Raw genomic sequence first — 7958 nt, forward strand, 5'->3', positions numbered from 1 at the left:
CACTGTGGAAGCCTTCACATATAAAACACGGCATGCACTTAAACGAGAGGAATGTTGGAGCTTAACACCTAGCTGTGGACACTGTTTCAGTATGGAGGTAGAATAGTTCTTTTATACCTGCATGGTTTCAGCAATACCATGATCGTTCGAGGACATCTCTTCGTTGTCCTTAATAATAATAATAATAACACTTTATATCAGATCACTGAGATATGAACAAAAATAAATAATGGACAGATAACAGCAGTGCAATATTATCTTGTTAAGACACAACAGTTCGGCCCATTTGGCACCTAAAGGCGAATAGGCCTACTCTCGAATGTCAGAATTAACATTGTACAAACTACTATTTTTCGCACTCGCAATAGTTCAATCTAACTATGCGTTTTTCGGTGTATAATCTGCAGACTACAGTTCAGTAACATAATTTAAATTAACATTGTACTTATGTCAACGCGGAACCGGTTTTAAGATTACAAATAAGTAGATCAGCTATATCGCAAAGTTTTCTCTTTAAGAACATTTTTAACATCCATATCAGCGTGTAAGTCAGATGTAACGCCATACCTTATGGCTTTTAATGATAGTTAGATAGTGGGGGTAACTAACTCTTCGTCCCATGCAAATATTTAGGTTGACAGTCATGTGACACGACAGAGACAAGTTGGTGGCAGGTGGAATTGAACTTACCGGCTGTGATGTTTGGGCTCTCGAACCCTTTTATTAGAAGATTGGCAACCACATGTTCATCCTGTCACCTACATTCATTTTGCAAATTAAAAAGTTCTTTTGTCGAAACTAACAGCCTCGTTATTTGTAAATTGTAGCTCATTAATACCCCGTTCACACGGCCAAAGATAAGCCGGCTTAAATCCGAAAGTGATCCAGTTCGACGTCGCTCGTGTGAACGCAAAGCGAAGCCATTTAATCCGGTTTATTTGTTCCTGCTAGCGGAGTGGCTTTAAGTCAGTTTCCCTGGATACTTGGAGGTCAGGATGACGTCCTTATTACTAAGCCCGCTTAAATGTGTCCGTGTGAACGGGGAAATCCCTGAATTGGCTTAAAACCGCGGCTTGGCCATATGGTCGAGTGAATGCAGGCATTTTTACAACTGGACTTGATCTGGTTTAAATTTTTCAGTGTGAACGGGGTATTAGTCTCCGATGGCTTGTGATGGCATTCACAAATACCATCAGTAAATAACGAATTCTGATTTGGTGTACGCCTACTGGTACTGGAAGCAAAGGGAAGGTTTATTCCTTACGATGTATGGCTTTAAAACATTTTTTTTTGTTTATTTTATAATTACTTGCCAAGAACTGATACTTCTCGGTCAATCGGCCTCTTCATCACGAGGTATTGCCCGTTTGTTGGTTTTGTTACGGCAATTAACAACTTACTAATGTTGTTTTCCAGCTGGGAGATATTACCTCGGCTGAATCCTCCTACAAACAGGCTATGATGTATAACAGCACGCTGTGGGATATCTTCGCCTTCAGAGGGGATTTCCTACTACGACAAGGCAGGCCAGAAGAAGCCGCGACCATGTACAAAAAGGTGAATATTACTCGCCAGAAATAAGGTTCCCGAAACGTACTTACCCAGTTTTGTGCGTATATGGCAACATTGTAAGTTTTCCCGTGTTTGTTTATGATTTTTAATGCTATTCTAAATAGACCATTCCCATAGTAGTATCATATTAGTGAGCTACGCATTGCGGAAATTCAAGAGGCTTGACAATTAATGCCAATATTTAAAAGGAGTTTTTTCTTATACAAAAGCGAATATGCAGTTGTCCTAATATTGTTCTTTGTTTCTAAATTATCTCCATAATTTTCATAGGAATATTGTGCTGCGTTTCTAATATACATTAAATCCACACATGTTTTCTTTGACCGAAAATTGGTGAATCTTTAATTTTAAAATGAACTTCACGGTTTAATGGACAATGTGAAATGCTGCATTTAGTGCACGCCGTATATTTACAACCGAAAAATTTAATCGGCTTTCCTATGTCCTTTATGTTTACTCTTTACGCATTACCCCTCTTCATCTCTGATCATGCGTGACAGGTTAGGAAGTGAGGTCTTACAAGATTATATCACTGACCATTTGAAATATAAAGATTACTCTTATTTCCTGTCCTGGCAGGGTATATCTGTGAAACCTGACATGGTGACATTCTGGAAGATGTTGAAAGTGGCCCAGGAAAAGATGGGTGACCAAAAAGGTGCCAGAATCTCACAGGACTGGATAGACTTCCTTAGCATATGATCCCAATGGATAGCGCCAAAAGGTCACAGGACTGGATAGATTTCCTTGCCATGTGATCCCAATGGGCATTGCCAGCACGTCACAGGGCTGGATAGATTTGCATATAATGTGATCTCTAAGTGCAATGCCTGAACATCACAGAACTAGATGAATTTCCCCACCGAGTGATCTCAATGGACAGTGCCAGCATGTCACAGGACTGGATAGATTTCTTCACCCTGTGATCTCAATGGACATTGCCAGCATGTCACAGGACTGGATAGATTTCTTCACCCTGTGATCTCAATGGACAGTGCTAGCATGTCACAGGACTGGATAGATTTCTTCACCCTGTGATCTCAATGGACAGTGCCAGCATGTCACAGGACTGGATAGATTTCTTCACCCTGTGATCTCAATGGACAGTGCCAGCATGTCACAGGACTGGATAGATTTCTTCACCCTGTGATCTCAATGGACAGTGCCAGCATGTCACAGGACTGGATAGATTTCTTCACCCTGTGATCTCAATGGACAGTGCCAGCACGTCACAGGGTTGAATAGGTCTCTTTGCCTCGTGATCCCAATGGACAATGCCAGAATGTCACAGGCAGTCTTGAGAGCACTGGTCGCACTGATATTTCCAAAGAAGGACACCTTATATGGTACAGGAGAGTGCAGTGCATTTCACGACTAAAAGAAACCACTATTTCAGTAGATGGACGTGTTTAATCAGATGTGCTAACAAACCTTGGCCTTCAATTTAGGTCTCAAGGGCACAATGTAAAATCTAAATATGTTGCATTCATTTGAAAAAGATTAAGGTTGAGGTTCCCAAGATCTGTATTACTGACATAAAAATAACTTGGCATCTACCGAAATAGTATATTCTTTTGTCGATAGCTTTACCAGTATACAGTTTAATAGTATTAGCGTTCTAATGCACCTTATATGAACATAATTATGGATGGACAGCTATGATGATATATATATATATATACAGGTGGATGAATTTAGAAGAGAGAGTGGCGAGGGGAGATGAAGTTCAACAGGTTACCTTAAATCAAACTAAACACGACATTCCTTTTTATGTTCAATTTGTGTTGATCTGATTCCGTTATTAAAAGCTTTCTCGCGTGTTGCCTACCAGTGTATGCTACAAACGGAATTATGTCATGCATTTTCAATTATCTTTTATATTAATCAGAGATTTAGCCATTTCATGTTATAAGGCAAGATCCATGTATTCGAGATTTATAAGTTATTACGATACAAAGAAATTCAACAATGTTGGACGTAGGTGTAATATATGTTTGGACAGGTGTCTTATTTTATTAACTATGCGAAACAGGTACATCTTGCACAATAGTTAAATGTTTCATTAAACCATTCCTCAACTGGTTAATAATTCATACATTCTGCGAACGTTCCTGTTATTTTCATTTTTAGGTTATCCTGAAGTGTACAACGTTCATGTTACAATAAACAGTGGAGTATACACATTTTCTGGGGAATATAATAATCAGCTTCATCATATAGATTTTTCTAGTGTTTTCTAGAACGAATTATTTCTTCCACCCTGCAAAATACATCTACGTCGAAACCTTATGCATACCGGTCCAGGGGAATCTTTGTATGATTAATACTTTAAGAATTTTGGGCATTTTGGATTTAATGATCAGCTCAGTGCCTTATATATGCCAAGATGCACATATGCAGAGAAAGATCATTTCGTGCAATCAAGGTATATACAATAAACATTGTGTCGAGCCTGTGTGGGTGTATCTATATAGCTGCCACAGCAAAAGGCACTTTATAGCATACACAAAAACACATTGAATGGAGTAATCAGAAGCATGGGCTTAGACAGTCGATTAGATGTGTAATTCCTGAACACAAGCATTAAGTCAAGACTGATGCTTAATACCATCGCGGGTGTAATTACAACACGGATGGGTGTGTGTACATGCGAAATGCCACCATCAGGCAAATCTGTTGCATTAAAGCCCTGAGTATGCCTCTTATCTGCATGTATCGTCAAGAGACTGGAAAGTCCGCTATAAGCGGAGACTATCGATCTTACAAGCTAATCAGCTAGGACTTGCAGTTTTTCCACGTGGATCTGACCTAATGGACGGGTCATGTCCAAATCCGACCAGCATATATCTACAGCCGCCTCTACTCTGTAGTGCTACATTCAAACGCTGGTTAGTATGTATCGCCAGTCTTGTGATAATATGTTGCTCAGCATGAAATTTTCAGTAAGATTTACAGCTCTGGTCCATCCTGATGCTTGGTATACATTGAATACACAAGTTAATATGAAATATTAAAAGTTGAAACTGTGGATGCCGGTTAATGCCATCATTAAAGAAGCCAGTTAAGACAACTGACGTACCATCGTAATATCGTTACATCGTCCAACGATGAAACGAAGCGATGGAACGATAGTGCAAAGCGATGACACAATTCTTCGAAGCGATAAAACGATACTGCGAAATTAAGTGATGGAACGAGGCTATCATACCCTCTTCAAATAATAATCTCGGCGTTGAACAATCGGAAGTCAAACTGGCGATGTTTCATGCTTGAACCTTAGACGATTAACGTGCTGGCTTATTGAAAGATAAACTGTTGACAACGAAATCCAATGACCAGTGCACCCTTATATTTGAAGGCAAATAAAAAGGCATAAACAAAATAAATTCCCATCTAGAATACTCGTTGAAAGAAATTTTCGAACATCTAGCATGCACTTTGCAGAAATTTGAATTCAGAATATGACGAAGGTTTATTCGATTCATTCGATTCAGACAATTGAATTGCTGGATCATTGTTAAAAGATGGTGTACCGATGATTGCATGCTTTAACATGCCTACACTTCGCATGAATCAGATAATGAATGTGTACCATATATAAGGATTTGAGTTGTGACGGTCAATGAAATTTTCCGTATAGAGTTAAATATGCCTTAGTTACAGTTTCGCCGTAATTCATTTGTCTATAGGTTACACAGGCGCATTGATTTTCGTTATATATGTACCTGCAGTAAATATGTCGACCTCAGTTAACCCCAAAAATATACATGCCCTGACTTTCGAGTGGTACCATGCAATACCATCACCACATCCAGCTTGCACTTGTCTCTACAACATATCGAAATCAATCTAGCATGACCACTAATTTTTGAACTATTGTTAGTGGAAATGAAGTCATAGCAGTTTGTCAACATGGTAATCTTCAGTGCATGTGGTGGGTATAGCAAGTTTTCAGTTCTGTCCAAAACAGACACTATTCTGATATATTTTAACTGTGTGCAGGATAACAGAGCAAACAATTATGATGTATTAACAACTTACACTGTCTTTTTGGCATTATTAAACAATCAAAACCCAAACCGAGCAAAATCTTGCCCCCAGTTGCGCATGTGCAGAATTGATCACCAGATTATTTTTGGCAAGTTAATTCAGTGAATCAGTGCCTTATATGGGATGGGACCGAATAAATGTTACAAAAAGGCACTTAGTTACTCTGCCATCTTCATCCACAGGAATAGAGACATTCCAACATTTTGAGCTGAGCCGTATTTAGAATGGAAAACCATCATGTCGCGTCAGAATACTCAAACGTTGATCATATGATTCACAAAGTTCGTTATATTATTAACAGATATGAATATCTCCTTTGTTTGTTAACAAATTCAACGAAGGATTTAGCACATAATTTTCAACTGAATCTTCATTGAATCATCATTTCTGTTTAGATGTCTTAACTTTATTTTTTTAAAAAGTCTTCAACTTATAAGTTTAAATTAGAGAATACTGTATAACACTTAGTTTACAAACAAAGCAAGTGGATTTTCAAGTACACAAAAGAGTTTAAAAAACTGAAGGTCATACAAGCGCACCATGCCTTCAAACGTATGATGAACTGTTTCATTATCGACTTACATAATTCGAAATATAATGATCTATCAGCTGGTACACATCATCCCAACTGATATAATTTACGGTGTAGGCATACCTAAGGTTGTTCGATGTGTAAATATGAGTCACCCAAGGTCATACTGCCCTTCAAAGACGAGCGTTTGCATGCCTCTATTCACTTCCACACACACCCTCTAGACAACACATATAAAGAAATAACAGAAGTAATCAAAATAAAATTTCAGTTGAAATATTAACTTCACCATATTAATTACAATTTCACGGAGCTTTACAGTAACACTGTATCGTATATACTGGCGTGAATATGTGCGACGCATGCGTGTGCAGCGAGATGGCAATTTATATAAATGTAGTTCTAAAAGACAAATTTATTTTCATTTCGTCTGTGTAAGTTGATATCCATCTAACGAAAATCTACATCTTTTCGTGTATACACAATCTCGCCATCTGTAAAACCAGACACCCGTCCGTTTTTCCTGAAATCTTCTATGCAAAACTCTCATTAAATTGGTTCGATTACTGATACCACTGGTTGCATGGTGTTTTCTGCCCATTTGCAACAAGAGGATATCCTAAGAGTCTTGCGGGGGTAACATTGTTTGGAGAATGAAATCGATCCGAACACTGTGATTTACCACAGAGATGGTATCGCTACACACCCAGCAACCGTATAGTTGTTCCTAAATCCGAAAAATTTGGGACTGGCATATCTATAGCCTTGCGGCAATAACTGAAGGTACACAAGATAGGTGTATGTATTGGTCAATGGCTGTTATATAAAGGACAACTGTTCATACATATATAACTGCAAAGTTGTGCATAGTTATAGAAAGCTTGCATTTTCATGATATAAATATACACTCGTAACCTAAATGGAAACACCGAAAAATCCATAAATGCTTTGTTTAAATATACATTTACTGGCGTATATATACATATAAGACTGGAACGTCAATGCCTGTAGCTAGTGTGCTTGTTATATGTAATTATAGATTTTCTATATATACATGTGATATTACTCCGTGTAATCGAATTGGTCCCAAGCACACATTGAACGGTGTGGCTCAGTGATGTCTCTATACATTTGATTTATGATCTATTGTACAGATTCCTTATGTGCATACTTCAAATGAAGTAGCCCAGCGTTGCGAGTTAATGATGACTCATTACAATACTGTAATTCCTTTCAAACCCATTTGGTGTGTGTTATCGATCCATTCATGTTATGATTATACTAACAAACGAGCTCTCTAAGCAGTTAATCCTTCACAGCCGAACTCAGTTAAGCTTTCAAATCTGTCTGCGACGACACCGACATTCGTATATCAGCAGTCAACCAATATGAACGTCCCAGGTGAAAAGTCGCAATTCACAAAACAAAACAAAAAGCCTTTACCTTATATCATATTTCAGAAAGTCGTATAACTGCGTTCTGATTATTATGGGCAGTCTGAATGGAACCTTGGTTTAGATGCCCTAAAAGATCAATCGGCATAAAGTACATGTTACATTTCAGCGGTTTTTGTGTAACCAAACATGATTTTTGTCAGACGTGTTCTTTGTCTTTTTGTTGACTTACAAACAAAGAAATGTATTTTCACCCATCCAAGGTTCGATACTTCGTTCGTTTCTGCTTATACGTCGCGTCACAGAAAGATGGTTTTCAAATAAGTTAACTATAGTGAAACTGTGTTAACTACCGGACTGGGCTACACGTCAATAAGCCGAAACAACTCTAAAACCGACCAGAACCAAAA

General features: G+C 38.2%; 1 long non-coding RNA gene across 1 annotated transcript; it reads left to right on the forward strand.

The window, feature by feature from the left end:
• Nucleotides 1-6: 6 nt before the first annotated feature.
• LOC135471409 (uncharacterized) lies at nt 7-3789 on the forward strand. Its single transcript, XR_010444437.1, has 2 exons — nt 7-1557; nt 2152-3789. It is a non-coding gene; the product is annotated as an uncharacterized LOC135471409 (long non-coding RNA).
• Nucleotides 3790-7958: the final 4169 nt, after the last annotated feature.

The sequence above is a fragment of the Liolophura sinensis genome, chromosome 7 (genome assembly GCF_032854445.1).
Source record: "Liolophura sinensis isolate JHLJ2023 chromosome 7, CUHK_Ljap_v2, whole genome shotgun sequence".
NCBI classification, from domain to species: Eukaryota; Metazoa; Mollusca; class Polyplacophora; order Chitonida; family Chitonidae; genus Liolophura; species Liolophura sinensis.